General features: G+C 44.7%; 1 protein-coding gene across 1 annotated transcript in view; it reads left to right on the top strand.

Moving 5' to 3' along the window:
• LOC123761256 (somatostatin receptor type 5) overlaps positions 1 to 16342 on the top strand; it is a 37690-nt gene extending 21348 nt beyond the window's left edge. The window contains exon 3 of the mRNA XM_045747198.2: positions 15405 to 16342. The gene's annotated coding sequence lies outside the window, so the exon portion shown is untranslated. The remainder of the gene's footprint in view (positions 1 to 15404) is intronic.
• Positions 16343 to 16849: the final 507 nt, after the last annotated feature.

Genomic DNA, 16849 nt, shown 5'->3' with positions numbered 1-16849 from the left:
TACATTTGTTCTTGTAATTGTGTTGTTAATTTTTAAATGCAGCTCTATGCCACCTGTTGTTTAAATGCAAAAATATTTACATACATATACATATGCATGCATAATACGGGCGATGCATAACATGTATGGCGTTGTTTGATAATGGTGGTGCCCTGGGAGGCCTGACCTAGCTGATGACGCTTCCGGCACTGTTACTGAGGTCAGTACTGGTGAGTGGTGATGGTGGAGTCCTTGTTGTGGTGATGGAGAAGGCCTTGTTGTGGTGATGGAGGAGGCCTTGTGGTGGTGATGGAGGAGGCCTTGTGGTGGTGATGGAGGAGGCCTTGTTGTGGTGATGGAGGAGGCCTTGTGGTGGTGATGGAGGAGGCCTTGTGGTGGTGATGGAGGAGGCCTTGTGGTGGTGGTGACAGTGTGACCCAGCACCTATCACGGTTGCTCTATATGAGGTCTCTCTCTCTCACTCCCATTTTCCCTCCCTCACCCCCTCTCTCTTCCATTCTCCCTGCTCCTTCCCCTTCCATTCTCTCTTCATCTCTTCCATTTTCTTTCTGTGTCCGTCCTCTTCTCTCTCCCAGTGGGCACAATATGTTCGAGTAACGCTGAAACATCGTTATCGACTTTAATTTAACGTCCATAACAATCTAGAAATGTGTTGATAAACACACTATGGACAATGAAACCCATATTTTACACAGGAGTCATTGGCTGACGCAATAGGAACCAGTCCTACTTAAGGAAGGGCATTAGGGAGGAAGGGGGGATTGACCCCCACTTACCCTATAACACTCACCATACAATCACAATTCACCATGGAAAGTTGCGTGAGGTTAACAGAAGCCGTTTGTCTTCCAACCTCGAGCCGACACTCTTTTTTATATACCGTGTTGTGTGGCAGTGTCAGATAGTGCAGTAAGGCTTATAGGTGGGAATGGTGATGGAGGCTGGGGGGGAATGATTGCAGGAATGGCAGTAGAGTTGGATTGTTGGATTACTGTGGCTCAGTAATGGTGTGTGGGGGGTGTGGGGGGGGAGGAGCTGTGGTGGTAGTACTACGGGAGGTGATTACCTCGCAATGACTGCGGGGAAGTGACACTTTAGCCCTTAATTCCCGCCAAACACACACCGAAACATCGACGTTGGTACAACGCTCGAGCAAGTTTTAACACCTCTTAACCAGTTATAAAAACCAATATAGCAAGTTGTAACAACGTTCTAATTCGTCATAAACACGTTAAGCCAAGATGTAACAACTTTATTACAAGTTGTAACAAGCGGAAAATAGAGACAGTTTCGGTTTGTGTTTCCAGGGTATTTACCTCCTGTTACTAGCCTTGTTGTACCTGCTGTGTTCTAGTTGAACTTTCTTGACACTCGGAATTTGTCTAGTACATGACAAAGATGTGGATGGAGGTGGCCTCCACCACTACCTATTTAAGTGCATTTTACTTGCTGATCGTCCATACATAGTATGGGTACGTCCTTACATTAGTGCCTCAGCTTCCACCTATGTCTTCTTGTCCTACTTTCTCTCTATTTAAACAGGCTATCTGTGTTTATTCCACGCAGTATCTTGCATGCTGTGATCATATCCCTTCTGTTCTTTTTATCCTATAGGATTGTAAGACTAAATTCCAATAATATGTCCTAGTAGATGAGTCCTCTTGATTCTAGCACTAGACTGGTTACTAACCTCTGCAATGTTCAAGTTTTCTAATTTACGAGAATTCCACGCCGGAGCTGCGGTTACCTTGCGATGATTTCGGGGCTCAACGTCCCCGCGGCCCGTTTCTCGACCCGGTCTCCTATGTTTATTATAGTCTTAGCCTAACATGGGTTGCATAGATTAATGTGATGTACCCTGTGACTATGTGTCTATGGTACCTGGTCCCTTCTATGTCTCTTAGTTGTATTACCATACACTTGCTGGGATTTAAATCTAACAACCATTTATCTGCCAACTTCTGGATTTTGTTCAATGTAGTCCCCTCTCGGTTTGTTATATTCCATATTAGCTTAGCATCATCTGTAGACGCTAATAAACACGTGCGATTTCTAATTCATCAGAAACAGTCACGATTCCCAGACCGATCGATGACGGCCCAAACTGTCACGTCTCTCCACCTCTTTGTTTCCTGTCTGTTATATATATATATATATATATATATATATTTATATATATATATATATATATATATATATATATATATATATATATATATATATATATATATATATGCAAACAAGCCTGAATGGTCCCCAGGACTATATACAACTGAAAACTCACACCCCAGAAGTGACTCGAACCCATACTCCCACAACTGGTATGTACAGGGACGCCTTAATCCGCTTGACCATCACGACCGGACATAAGGAAGTGATAGCCGAGGCTATATGAACCACTTCCCCGCCGGCACTCGGATGGTAATCTTGGGCATAGCATTTTATCAAATCACCTCATTCTTTGGGGCACACGTGAGGAACACAAATGCAAACAAGCCTGAATGGTCCCCAGGACTATATACAACTGAAAACTCACACCCCAGAAGTGACTCGAACCCATACTCCCACAACTGGTATGTACAGGGACGCCTTAATCCGCTTGACCATCACGACCGGACATAAGGAAGTGATAGCCGAGGCTATATGAACCACTTCCCCGCCGGCATTCGGATGGTAATCTTGGGCATAGCATTTTATCAAATCACCTCATTCTTTGGGGCACACGTGAGGAACACAAATGCAAACAAGCCTGAATGGTCCCCAGGACTATATACAACTGAAAACTCACACCCCAGAAGTGACTCGAACCCATACTCCCACAACTGGTATGTACAGGGACGCCTTAATCCGCTTGACCATCACGACCGGACATTAGGAAGTGATAGCCGAGGCTATATGAACCACTTCCCCGCCGGCACTCGGATGGTAATCTTGGGCATAGCATTTTATCAAATCACCTCATTCTTTGGGGCACACGTGAGGAACACAAATGCAAACAAGCCTGAATGGTCCCCAGGACTATATACAACTGAAAACTCACACCCCAGAAGTGACTCGAACCCATACTCCCACAACTGGTATGTACAGGGACGCCTTAATCCGCTTGACCATCACGACCGGACATAAGGAAGTGATAGCCGAGGCTATATGAACCACTTCCCCGCCGGCACTCGGATGGTAATCTTGGGCATAGCATTTTATCAAATCACCTCATTCTTTGGGGCACACGTGAGGAACACAAATGCAAACAAGCCTGAATGGTCCCCAGGACTATATACAACTGAAAACTCACACCCCAGAAGTGACTCGAACCCATACTCCCACAACTGGTATGTACAGGGACGCCTTAATCCGCTTGACCATCACGACCGGACATAAGGAAGTGATAGCCGAGGCTATATGAACCACTTCCCCGCCGGCACTCGGATGGTAATCTTGGGCATAGCATTTTATCAAATCACCTCATTCTTTGGGGCACACGTGAGGAACACAAATGCAAACAAGCCTGAATGGTCCCCAGGACTATATACAACTGAAAACTCACACCCCAGAAGTGACTCGAACCCATACTCCCACAACTGGTATGTACAGGGACGCCTTAATCCGCTTGACCATCACGACCGGACATAAGGAAGTGATAGCCGAGGCTATATGAACCACTTCCCCGCCGGCACTCGGATGGTAATCTTGGGCATAGCATTTTATCAAATCACCTCATTCTTTGGGGCACACGTGAGGAACACAAATGCAAACAAGCCTGAATGGTCCCCAGGACTATATACAACTGAAAACTCACACCCCAGAAGTGACTCGAACCCATACTCCCACAACTGGTATGTACAGGGACGCCTTAATCCGCTTGACCATCACGACCGGACATAAGGAAGTGATAGCCGAGGCTATATGAACCACTTCCCCGCCGGCACTCGGATGGTAATCTTGGGCATAGCATTTTATCAAATCACCTCATTCTTTGGGGCACACGTGAGGAACACAAATGCAAACAAGCCTGAATGGTCCCCAGGACTATATACAACTGAAAACTCACACCCCAGAAGTGACTCGAACCCATACTCCCACAACTGGTATGTACAGGGACGCCTTAATCCGCTTGACCATCACGACCGGACATAAGGAAGTGATAGCCGAGGCTATATGAACCACTTCCCCGCCGGCACTCGGATGGTAATCTTGGGCATAGCATTTTATCAAATCACCTCATTCTTTGGGGCACACGTGAGGAACACAAATGCAAACAAGCCTGAATGGTCCCCAGGACTATATACAACTGAAAACTCACACCCCAGAAGTGACTCGAACCCATACTCCCACAACTGGTATGTACAGGGACGCCTTAATCCGCTTGACCATCACAACCGGACATAAGGAAGTGATAGCCGAGGCTATATGAACCACTTCCCCGCCGGCACTCGGATGGTAATCTTGGGCATAGCATTTTATCAAATCACCTCATTCTTTGGGGCACACGTGAGGAACACAAATGCAAACAAGCCTGAATGGTCCCCAGGACTATATACAACTGAAAACTCACACCCCAGAAGTGACTCGAACCCATACTCCCACAACTGGTATGTACAGGGACGCCTTAATCATTTGATAAAATGCTATGCCCAAGATTACCATCCGAGTGCCGGCGGGGAAGTGGTTCATATAGCCTCGGCTATCACTTCCTTATGTCCGGTCGTGATGGTCAAGCGGATTAAGGCGTCCCTGTACATACCAGTTGTGGGAGTATGGGTTCGAGTCACTTCTGGGGTGTGAGTTTTCAGTTGTATATAGTCCTGGGGACCATTCAGGCTTGTTTGCATTTGTGTTCCTCACGTGTGCCCCAAAGAATGAGGTGATTTGATAAAATGCTATGCCCAAGATTACCATCCGAGTGCCGGCGGGGAAGTGGTTCATATAGCCTCGGCTATCACTTCCTTATGTCCGGTCGTGATGGTCAAGCGGATTAAGGCGTCCCTGTACATACCAGTTGTGGGAGTATGGGTTCGAGTCACTTCTGGGGTGTGAGTTTTCAGTTGTATATAGTCCTGGGGACCATTCAGGCTTGTTTGCATTTGTGTTCCTCACGTGTGCCCCAAAGAATGAGGTGATTTGATAAAATGCTATGCCCAAGATTACCATCCGAGTGCCGGCGGGGAAGTGGTTCATATAGCCTCGGCTATCACTTCCTTATGTCCGGTCGTGATGGTCAAGCGGATTAAGGCGTCCCTGTACATACCAGTTGTGGGAGTATGGGTTCGAGTCACTTCTGGGGTGTGAGTTTTCAGTTGTATATAGTCCTGGGGACCATTCAGGCTTGTTTGCATTTGTGTTCCTCACGTGTGCCCCAAAGAATGAGGTGATTTGATAAAATGCTATGCCCAAGATTACCATCCGAGTGCCGGCGGGGAAGTGGTTCATATAGCCTCGGCTATCACTTCCTTATGTCCGGTCGTGATGGTCAAGCGGATTAAGGCGTCCCTGTACATACCAGTTGTGGGAGTATGGGTTCGAGTCACTTCTGGGGTGTGAGTTTTCAGTTGTATATAGTCCTGGGGACCATTCAGGCTTGTTTGCATTTGTGTTCCTCACGTGTGCCCCAAAGAATGAGGTGATTTGATAAAATGCTATGCCCAAGATTACCATCCGAGTGCCGGCGGGGAAGTGGTTCATATAGCCTCGGCTATCACTTCCTTATGTCCGGTCGTGATGGTCAAGCGGATTAAGGCGTCCCTGTACATACCAGTTGTGGGAGTATGGGTTCGAGTCACTTCTGGGGTGTGAGTTTTCAGTTGTATATAGTCCTGGGGACCATTCAGGCTTGTTTGCATTTGTGTTCCTCACGTGTGCCCCAAAAAATGAGGTGATTTGATAAAATGCTATGCCCAAGATTACCATCCGAGTGCCGGCGGGGAAGTGGTTCATATAGCCTCGGCTATCACTTCCTTATGTCCGGTCGTGATGGTCAAGCGGATTAAGGCGTCCCTGTACATACCAGTTGTGGGAGTATGGGTTCGAGTCACTTCTGGGGTGTGAGTTTTCAGTTATATATATATATATATATTCCAATATTCTGTTTAATCATCTTGTTTCTCCATCTTGTACACCAGCCTTACTCACTCGAACTCACTTAATTGTATTTGCGTCGGATGACCTCTGGCTCTTGGAACCCGCCTCTCAATCTAGAACATATTTGGCACAGTTACATCTACACTTGACAGTCTGATGGGATTTCAAGCAAGATGCATTTTGGTGGTATTGGGTTGGTGTGGGTGAAACCGTCGGTGTTGATTACGGTGATGGTTGTAGTGGTTGTGGTGGTGGGAGTGTGGTAGTGTGGTTGTGGTCGTGGGAGTGATGTAGTGTGGTTGTGGTGGTGGGAGTGTGGTTGTGTGGTTGTGGTGGTGGGAATGATGTAGTGTGGTTGTGGTGGTGGGAGTGTGGTTGTGTGGTTGTGGTGGTGGGAGTGATGTAGTGTAGTTGTGGAGTGAGGTAGTGTGGTTGTGGTGGTGGGAGTGAGGTAGTGTGGTTGTGGTGGTGTATTGGAAGAGTGAAGTAGTATGGTTGCTTCCTTATTACGAAGATAATATCATTCATAATTGTTCCATTTAAACTCACATATACACAAATAAACACAGATTAAACTTCCCATGGCCGGGCGGGAACGCTGGCAGCAGCCGCCCCGGCCCCGCCAGACACGCGATACTGAAAGCAATCCCGAACAACCACGCCAACGTAATCATCTCCCTGATCAACAGTCTAGTTCCCCCAACTGACTCACCGTTTGGCAACGTCAGCCCTTCCTTGCTGCCCTCATCATCGACACCATCAGCGCCCCCCCCCCTCCCTCTATCATCACCATCACTACCATCCACTCCTGCCAGCCCCATCATCATCCACGCCAGCTCACTCGTCAGCCATAACATGTTCCTCGGGTGTCGACAACTGTATAGCAAACTCCCTGAGCGAGAGGTTGCGTGGCCTGGTGACCGGATTAAACATGTGACCCCTAAGGTCCATAACAGGGACCGTCTCCCACAACACATTGTGGACGCTCCTCTTCCTCCTCCTCCTCGCTGGGCTCGGATATCGTGAGCAATATGGCGTCGAAGACCACCATAACAGTGGAGCAAGATAGCCTCCTGCAGGCGTTTTGATATGAGCGTATCTAGTAAAATGTGGAAATCATTTCAAAATAATTCATCTTCACAGCCAACGGCCTCATCAACAAAGACCAAATGTTCATTCCATGCAGCAGCCAAACCCCTTCCCTCCCCTCTTTCCCTCTGGCTCGGCTCGTTCAAGCGGCGGTCAACCCAACCCCCCAGAAATGCATTCGTCAATTTTAACGTAATGAGTATTCAAACAAAATTTTTTCGATTACATACTTGAATGTGCTGGATAGTTACGACGAACTCTGGTTAATTTATGTGATAATGGTCTGTTGGCAATTACTGATATTTGCAGTACGTCGGTGAAGCATTTAGGGAGATGCGATTCGAGCAGAGGACGTGAGTGAAACACTGTTTGAGAAAAGTACATACGTCACCAAGGGAAGAAAGTACATACATCATCAGGGAAGAAAGTACATACGTCACCAAGGGAAGAAAGTACATACATCATCAGGGAAGAAAGTACATACGTCACCAAGGGAAGAAAGTACATACGTCATCAGGGAAGAAAGTACATACGTCACCAGGGAAGAAAGTACATACATCATCAGGGAAGAAAGTACATACGTCACCAAGGGAAGAAAGTACATACATCATCAGGGAAGAAAGTACATACGTCACCAAGGGAAGAAAGTACATACGTCATCAGGGAAGAAAGTACATACGTCACCAGGGAAGAAAGTACATACGTCACCAAGGGAAGAAAGTCCATACGTCACCAAGGGAAGAAAGTACATACGTCACCAAGGGAAGAAAGTACATACGTCACCAAGGGAAGAAAGTGCATACGTCACCAAGGGAAGAAAGTCCATACGTCACCAAGGGAAGAAAGTCCATACGTCACCAATGGAAGAAAGTCCATACGTCGCCAAGGGAAGGCATGGTGACCGATCTGTGGCCTGACTCAAGGCGAGACGTGACTCATATATGCCCTGAGACGGTAGGAAGAATGAGGTATGATTGATCGAGATTATTTTCTCGAAAACTTGAAACTCTGTAATTCAAGATGGAAACTGCCCTGAGGGTAACTGCATGATCAATAATATTATTACATACAATTGCAGGTAATTTACGTGGTATAAAAGTTAACTGTGATTACACTACCTAACAATATCTTTACCCCTGACTAGTGTTATTTCTTGATTGCTTATGGCTCCAGAGTATAGAGAATGGTTATTATTACTCACAACCTCTGCTTTGACCTTGGCCTCAAACAGCGTATGGGAGACGTCTTCAAGGTTACACGAAGGCCGGAGACTTGTTATTTAAGCTGTAACAGCTCTCGGCTTTAAGCTGTCTAAGACAAAACTCAAAGTAAAGCTTGTGGGGGAATAATAGCCATTTTCTGTACTCAAGAGGCATAAACATTTAGAAAATAGTACTCCATCACCAGTACTTTAATAGTAGTAAAATAGTACTTTGCATCACCAGGCAAAATTGGTGATGAATTTTGGTATATGTCATTGGAGGTCATTTTTGCAGTCACGGCGCAAAATACAAATTGAAATGATCCCAACACAGGTCAAAGATGTTGTGAACATACGACCACGTAAATCCTGGCAAGCGTAGGGAATTTGACCGGATAAACGGAAAACTATACTTGGAGTAAGTTTAATCATCTTCAATCAGTACAGGGCCACTGAGAACCATCTCCTCCCCATTGCTCCTGTCTGAGAAACTGCACATGTGACTTTAGTGAGCTGGTGTTCTACTGTAAGTCGACAGGTGCTTGAATGTCAGCCCTTCACTACAAGGGCTGAATGTCAGCCCTTGTAGTGAAGTGTTCGCTGCGGCAGACTGAGAACAAGGGAGGACCAACAACAGTACCCATACACGCCGTCGTGCCATGAATGCTTCACGTCAGTGGTTACAAGACAATCGACTTGAGAATGGTCCAGGACGGACCGAAACGTCGTCGTCCCTTCACCTTCTAGTGTGTGGTCTGGGTCAACATGCTTCACCTTGACGAGTGAGACAGTGATACGTCATGACCTAGTTGGAGTGGCTCTCTATGGTCCACTTACGTAACCACTTACGAAACCTGTACATCTTTCCTCAATCACGGCGACTGTGTTTACATTTCTTCAACAGTGCATGAGCTCCGAAACACTACCAGGTTGATAATAACAACAATAACCTTGGGTTGTGAAGTGTCCAAGCTCATAAACGGTTTAATAAATGTAAATAAAGCCATCATGATTAAGGGAAAGATGAAGAGGTTTCGTAACTGGATGCCTAAATGCCCGAGTCCTGGTTGTTGCAGATGCTGGGGGTGCAAAGAGCCCACGGCGAGGCTCGCTACACAGCCAGCATCACCACGGTAACAGATGCCACGATGGGCTGGAGATCTGAGGAGCCGGAGATGTGATGAAAAGAGAGATGAGAGGGTTGAGGAAGAGAGTGGTGAGAATAGAAGGAGATGAAAGATAAAGGTAGGGGGGGGATATGAGAGGGACGAGAGTGTTGAAGGGAAAAGGGTGATGGGAATACAAATAGATGGGAAGAGTAGAATAACGATGAGAGCAGAGAAACATGAGAGGAAAGGTAATGATGAGAGAGGAGAAGGATGAAGGAAGGGGAAAAGTGTTTATAAGAGGAGAAGAATACCCAACCAGGAAGAGGTAAAGGCTAGTGTTCAGACAGAACCCAGGGAGAGGGAAGAGAATGGGACAAAGAGGAGGCAAATGAGAGGGGATGAGAAAGGGAGAGTGGAGTGCATGAGGGATTTAAACGATTATAAATAGACAGATCCACGAACGATAACGACAGATAGCTGTGTCCTGAAACCGTCAGTTGCCCGCACTGTTTTCTTGCTGCCAGCTCAAACAGGCACTACGGGCTCGCCATAGTCCGTGCTACTTGGAACTTTTAGTTCCCAGTAGCTGAATCTTAAATAACAACAACAGCTCAAACAGAATACACAATACAACGAGAAATACACAGAATACAACGAGAAACCCAAAATACAACAATACACAGAATACGGGAATATCTTCACAATAATTTCATACATAATTACATACATGGGTGTGAAGAGATATTAAATGCAAACAATGTATTACAGACAGGTGGAGGAGCCTGCGTTACAGAGAGGGAGACGCGCGCAATAGTTCGTTTGTGGATACAGAAGCGGATTAATAGTTCGTGGAAGGCCAGAGGATTATGTGAGGATTATGCCCTATGTACATCCCTTGACATATATTGTTCCGGCTTTGTTGATTGTTAAATTACTATGAGTGTATAATTTCAGGCGCGCGTGTGTGTGTGTATTCACATAGTTGTGTTTGCGGGGGTTGAGCTTTGCTCTTTCGGCCCGCCTCTCAACTGTCAATCAACTGTTTACTAACTACACTAACTACTTTTTTCTTTTCTTTTTTTTCACACCACACACACACACACACACCCCAGGAAGCAGCCCGTGACAGCTGACTAACTCCCAGGTACCTATTTACTGCTAGGTAACAGGGGCATTCAGGGTGAAAGAAACTTTGCCCATTTGTTTCTGCCTCGTGCGGGAATCGAACCCGCGCCACAGAATTACGAGTCCTGCGCGCTATCCACCAGGCTACGAGGCCCCTTCAGTTGTTCAAACTGTGTGTGTGTGTGTGTGTGTGTGTGTGTCTCTCTCTCTCTCTCTCTTCTTTCCCCTGCGTTCACTCCCTCTTTCCTTATTCTCTCTCTTCTTCATCCATCTCTCTTTCATCCCTCCCTGTCTCCTCGTTCACTCCCAATGCCTCTTTCTTTTCTCTCACTACCTCTCACCTCTCTCCCCCTCCCTCTGCTTCCTCACTCTCCTAACTCATCGTCTAGACAGGGTCTTTTATAAGTTTTTTATGGGAGAGTGATTGCAGTACTAGGCTCCCCTTCCCTCTCCCTCCCATGCCTTCAGCCTCCTCTTCCTCATCTCCCACCCTTCCATCACTCCTTACTCTCACAGTCTCTCTCGTCAAGCCCTCGGCACAGCTGAGCTTGGTCGGCTGACAGCACACTCATGGAACATGTGTAGAGTGTTACCGGTTCCTCACTCATACTCTCATCGGAAGAGCGAGTCCAAGGTCCTCCCCAAAGAGTGGGTAGGACATTGAGTGCGCTACTGAACGGCCAGCGATGGCGTCAGTTATCACGGCAACAGCCAACGAACCCCAAGATGAGTGTGCCACAATCATGGCCACCAAGACTGAGAATTGATCATATAAAAAAAGCGTAAAGGAGAATATTGTGAGTCTTCAGTCTCATAAAGCTTCATGTAAGAGTTAGAATAACTGAGAAGCATGAATCGCAACACAGGAAGACGCAGAGGTCCCGGTGTGTGGCGTTGTGGAGCTGGTGTAACATGATGGTGTTCTATGGTCCTCAGGAGCTACACAAGGTACCGAGTAAGGCACACAACATACAGAAGCAGGCGATAAGTCACAATAACGTGGCTAAAGTAAGTTGACCAGACCACACACTAGACGGTGAAGGGACGACGACGATTCTGTCCGTCCTGGACCATTCTGAAGTCGACTTGAGAATGGTCCAGGACGGACCGAAACGTCGTCGTCTCTTCACCTTCTAGGTATGTAGTCTGGTCAACAAGGTTGACGAACTATATCACCTGTTGTTCAAACTTAACTCCCCGACCCTGTCCCCCCAAGCCTCTCCTAGATATAAATATTTCTAGTCCGATCATTTCCCAGTTGCTTGACACATAATCCCACAGACGACAATCCGGACGTACGTCACCATAGTAACGGTAAAAATGATGTTGTCGAGACAGCTGGTCAAAGCTGCAATTACGCCATTAAAAACGCACCCGCTAACAGGCGGGGAGTTCACATTTTTGACGGAATTATATTTTTCACTTGTTTAGACTTTTAACTGGAACCGACTTATTAATTCGACGACGCTGTTGGGAACTTTTTTGCGCGCAGGGGGCTGCGCGCCCTTTTATTTATAATTCTTCTCTTATTACTATTCCTGGTTCCGTTTAGATGCAGTATTTTGATAATTCAATAATGTTTGCCAACTCAGTATCATATTTATCCTAGGAATTATGCATATTATTGTCGATTATTATTTTAACCTCTTTAATTAAAGTTTAGATGTGCTGTATGTAAACTGTTTACCACAGTAACATGGATACCTTGAGGTTCTTCCGGGGCTTAGCGTCCCCGCGGCCCGGTCGTCGACCAGGCCTCCTGGACAGGAATTAGGCCTACTAATTAAATAATTAGCAATAACAATGGCTAATAACATGTCATTCACCTGGGTACTGGGAGCCTCGAACACCCGACCTCCAGCACGGGAGGCAGTCGCTCCATCAACTGTGCTACTGAGGTGCCATGGAATCCTTCCCGTTTCAGGCTAGCTCAGTGGCGCAGTTGATAGAGCGACTGTCTCCCGCGCTGGAGGTCGGGTGTTCGAGGCTCCCAGTGCCCAGGTGAATGAAATGTTATTATCCATGTTAGTGTGGTAAACAGTTTACATACAGCACATCTAAACATCAATCAGAGAGGTTAAAATAATCGACAATAATATGTGTAATTCCTAGAATTATTGAATTATTGATTAATTAATTAATTAATTAATTAATTAATCAGCATTAATTCATTATAGCATTAATTCATTATTGAATTATCAAAATAGTACATCTAAGCGGAATCCAGGAATAGCAATAAAAGAAGAATTATAAATAAAAGAAAATAGTAATTGGCAAATATAGTCAACATAAAAATATATTGTCAAAAACTAAGAATAAAATCTTTAAGCAAAGTTTAATTTTTTTTCAATAATTAACAATAAATTAAATCTATACATCTGAAAAAAATGTTTGTGTCCAAAATCGGAAGCCAGACTCTCCAATATGACACATGGGTGGAATGGCTCTATCATAGGCCAGTCCGGGTCGGCCCCAGTAGTGCCCTCCTTTAAGATGAATCAGCTCCTATTCCAATTCCCAGCGACTCCCAGCTCTTTATAACATCCCAACTTATACACAGTTAAAAAACGTTGTTGTTATGTTCTTACAACATTGCATGAAAGTAAACACTGTAAAAATAACATTGTGATTGCATTGCGAGTTTTTTGAGATTGCATGTTCTGTGGGAGACAAGAGAGAGATGGGAGAAGAGGAGGGAGAGTGGAATGGAATAGGGAAGGATGAGGGGGAATTGAGAAGAGGGGAGATAGGGGGGAGGGAAGAGAAAAGAGGGAGTGGGGGGGGGATAAGGGCACTGCCAGGTACACATCTAGTAAATATATAGATCAAACTAAAACCCATACAATTAAAAATTCCCTCTATATAAAATATATATAACATTTATTCGGTAATATAATTAATGATTGTGATTAATAGCAGACACATTCACGTCACACAGATTACACAATTCAATTTGATTTAATATTTAGTTTAAAAGCTTGTTGATATTTATTCAGACTTACAGAGCATAAAGATATATAATGTGAATAAATTGCTGAAATTAATCATTATGAAACTCAAATGTCCATAATAAAAAATAATCTAGTTACAATGATACGAGCTCTAATATTCAGATTATTTGGTTTTTAATTTGAAATGCACAAAATTTTTCATATTATATGTTATAAAAAAGAAGCAAAATTACATTCAGTTGGGAATCCCACCGCTGCCACCAATGAAGAATGACCAATTATGGCAAAATATATATATAAATTTGCCTATAAGTTCTGGATGTTCCCAGCTGTCCTACATACAGGACAGAGGAACATACAGCTATACTAGACAGACCAACAGTTAGTACTGTGCAGTGCTATACAACCTCACAGTAAACGCTGCTTGGTATATAAATATGTATCATCTAGGCAGTTTCATGATGCTTGTCTTTTAGTCAGTAATGCCATTGTTTGGTTATTTGAGATGTTAATGCTGTAGGTGCTTTTGTTGTGTTCCTATTGTTGGGGTGGAGGTGATGTTATTGTTGGGGTGGAGGTGATGTTATTTTGGGGATGGAGGTGATGTTATGGTTAGAGTGATGTTATGGTTGAAGTCAGAAGTGATGTTAGAGTTGGTGCTGCGATTATTATTGCTGTTATAGGTGAGAATAATGCTGTTGAAGGTGAGTTGATATTGCTGATAATATTGTTGCTGGGATGTGGGTCATGTTAATTTCGGAGATAATGATTCCGTTAGTGTTGGAGAAGCAGTAGTTAGCGGTGACAGTAATGATGTTGTCTCTTCCAATTATTTCTGCTTTGTGTCTTCTGCTATTAATTATATATTCTGCTCTCTTTGTTTTGCTATCGTTTGTGTGATATAGATGAAAGGGTGGTTAGTGTTTACTACAAAGACATCAACACGGGCAATGAACCCAGATGGAGTTCAGACAAGACTCAAAACAACAGACTCTGACAATAGAAGCCTCAATCAGCCTCACACAAAATACTCTGACAGTCTCGCTCTTGTACTGTCCAACACGACACACACTGACAGTGGAGCTCTTGTACTGTCCAACACGACACCAACACGACACACACTGACAGTGGAGCTCTTGTACTGTCCAACACGACACCAACACGACACACACACACTGACAGTGGAGCTCTTGTACTGTCCAACACGACACACACACACTGACAGTGGAGCTCTTGTACTGTCCAACACGACACACACACTGACTGTGGAGCTCCCACACTGAACGACACGACTCACACAGTAGTTCCACGGGATCTTTTTGACACCCACTAATGGTTATCCTGCGTGTACCTAACATGTCTCTTTCAGGACATTTAAGCTATCATGTCGAGTGCGACCAGACGGCTATCATGTCGAGTGCGACCAGACGGCTATCATGTCGAGTGCGACCAGACGGCTATCATACCGTGTGCGACTAGACGGCTATCATGTCGAATGCGATTAGACGGCTATCATGTCAAGTGCAACCAGACGGCTATCATACCGTGTGCGACCAGACGGCTATCATGTCGAATGCGATTAGACGGCTATCATGCCGTGTGCGACCAGACATAGAGATGTACTCTCCCTGACCAATCCGCTAGGCGGCTAGGGTTAAACCCATGATCACAGAAAACTGTTTTAGGACTGCGATGGTCTGTGATGATAGCTATCTTCATATTGTTCTTATATATATATATATATGTGTGTGTGTGTGTGTGTGTGTGTGTGTGTGTGTGTGTGTGTGTGTGTGTGTGTGTGTGTGTGTGTGTGGAGAGAGATTTCTTATACTTTGTTTTCCTTTTATCTTACAGAACCTGAGGAGATGCTTACCAATGGTGTGTGAGATCACCACTAGTCGTCCCTACCAGTGGTGTGTGAGCTTACGACGCAACACAAAACCGTTTTACCAATGGTATTGACTATTTACTTCCATGTGGTGTCAGCCACATCCTTCCCTGCCAGTGGTGTGAGTGTGTCACATCACCAACCCTCCATATCAGTGATGTGACCTTATGGCAGCGTCACATTCCGTGACAGTGGTGTGACCTCGTCCCTACACTCCCCGGCCCCCCCCCCCTGGATGTACTTTAGGCTTGCGATAAGACACTTACAAAAGCACTATACCGCAAATCTTAAATATATATTTTGTAGACCAGATCACACACTAGAAAGTGAAGGGACGACGACGTTTCGGTCCGTCCTGGACCATTCACAATCGACTTGAGAATGGTCCAAGACGGACCGAAACGTCGTCGTCCCTTCACTTTCTAGTGTGTGGTCTAGTCAACATACTTCAGCCATGTTACTCATCGCCTGCATATATTTTGTAAACACTTACAGATACATTCTTGAAAACTAACCTATAAATTATCTAAAATATAAATCAGGAAATAATATCTCTGGAAATAATACTGGAATTTTCTTACGAAAAAGACTTGGAATTTTTAGAGGAAAAATATTGAAATTATTTTACGAAATTTCTTAAATATTTTAGGGAAAAAAAGTTAATAATACTGCAAATCCTATACTGTTAGTATTACGAATATAATACATATGGGAATACTAGGTATATACCAGAAATATTCAAAAATTTGTACATACCCAACGAGATTCTCTGGAAATATAACATTTGATATATTCCCTTGGATTACTTTTGAATTAGCATTGGAATATATATCACTTGAAATAACTCCGGGGAATCACAATGAAACCAGTCCTAGAAATAACAATAACAGTGCGCGCACATGCACACACCACACACACACACACACACACACACACACACACACACACACACACACACACACACACACACACACACACACACACACGCACGCACATAACAAGTTTGTCAAGATGAGTGGTTAAGAGGGAACCAATTATGACGACTGTTGCAGTGCCGTGAAAGGGCTTAGTGATTGGGACAGAGAATCACAGAAGATCAAGCAAGGACACGAATACACGAACAAAACGTGTTTGAAAACAAGCCTTACATTCCTACCAATGCTATTAGTAATTGAAGACTTCATCCTCGGACAAGTTGACTAACAATGAATCCCAGAATGGGACAAGAAACATGAAGAGCGAAGCTGGTTGAAGCAGTAGAGAGACACGAGCATGCCGGAGGATGAGGAAGGGACAAAAATAAGTAAGAACAATTAACAAAAGCCAGACCTGATCTTCACAAAGGGACGGACTTTGTTAAGAGTTATACAAGACAAGAAAACGGGCTCCAGCGACCACTGTTTATGAGTCT

Source organism: Procambarus clarkii, chromosome 41, assembly GCF_040958095.1.
Source record: "Procambarus clarkii isolate CNS0578487 chromosome 41, FALCON_Pclarkii_2.0, whole genome shotgun sequence".
NCBI classification, from domain to species: domain Eukaryota; kingdom Metazoa; phylum Arthropoda; class Malacostraca; order Decapoda; family Cambaridae; genus Procambarus; species Procambarus clarkii.
Note: the sequence above shows the minus strand (reverse complement) of the source record. Positions and strands in the feature narration are given on the sequence as shown.